We start from the raw sequence: 1375 nt of genomic DNA, 5'->3' as shown, positions 1-1375 counted from the left end.
CTCATGCTGAGCGTAGCATAACCTATAGGGTTGTCAAACCACAATGTTGTACAACAGAAACCAACGTAACATTGTGTGTCAACTATGCTTTAATTAAAAAACGAAAAAAGAGCAAGTTACCAAAACAATAAAATTACTATGATACTCTAGAAAAAGTGATCAAACACTCAAGGGATAATCTCAGAGGTTTCATGAAGATTTGGAATTAAAGTTAGACTTTAGAACCTACTGCTTCTAGCAGTATGGCAGCAGGAACCAGCTTGAAACCCTCTGCTTAGAAAAAACTCTATAGAAATGTTCTATAATTTTAAAAAGTCAGTCTCAGTCAAATAAACCTCAACCATTTATCAAAGGCAACCTATTTCCCAATATGTATTTGAGAATTTCACAATAAACACTTGTTAGAAAACATCTTGGGTTATAAAGGAAGATGGAAACAGAGCATACAGGCAGGTTTTGCAAATTGAATGATCAAAGAAATGCCTGATGCGTAGTATGTTTCACTTGCAGACGTCAACATTTTCTGATCACCTCTTACCCACAGGCAGCTTCCCTGCTTGAGATTCTCAGCTTGCACATACTCCAAAATGCAGTTTCTAAAATTCTAATGGCCTTATTACAGGATAATTCCTTTTGGCTAGTAAATTAAGTAACACATGTCCACTGAGGTCAAACCTTTCATCAATGATATTTTAAAAGTTTTGTTCTGGGGTACTGGGTGGTATAGTCAGTTAAGCACCCAACTCTTGGTTTTGACTCAGGTTGTGATCTCAGGGTCATGAAATCAAGCCCCATGTCAGGCTCCATGCTCAGTGTGAGGTCTACTTGAGACTCTCTCCCTCTCCCTCTGTGCCTCCCCTTTTCTCTCTCTCTCTCCCTCAAGTAAGTAACTAAGTAAGTAAGCAAATAAGTAAATAAGTCTTTCTAAAAAATATTTTTCTCTCACTGTCATCTATAATTTAGGTAGGATTGGATAAGAGCATGGACTTTGGAACTCAATGCTGTCTATGCAACTCACTAGGTTGTTTGGCCTTAAATAATTCATTTAACCTCAATCTTCTTTATGACAATATAGGGATGATATTATTACTTTCTGCCTGGGCTATAGTATGGATTATGTACGGAAAAAGCATAAAACAATGAAAGTTGTTTTTTTCCTCTTAAAATCCTTCTCCTTTTTGATTCAATCTTGCCCTCAACTCATGGGGTCCAACTCAACTTCTAGTACTTTAATTGATTTGAGACATTCAGATAAGTTTTGATACTAAGACTAGAGGTTGGCATGGTCTCAGCCCACAGGGGCTCTTCCTTCATGATGAAGAAACATTTAACTTTCGTTAGTTCCATTCACACCTCTATCTCAGTGCCTAATACA

This window comes from Canis lupus, chromosome 21, assembly GCF_011100685.1.
Source record: "Canis lupus familiaris isolate Mischka breed German Shepherd chromosome 21, alternate assembly UU_Cfam_GSD_1.0, whole genome shotgun sequence".
NCBI classification, from domain to species: Eukaryota; Metazoa; Chordata; class Mammalia; order Carnivora; family Canidae; genus Canis; species Canis lupus.
Note: the sequence above shows the minus strand (reverse complement) of the source record.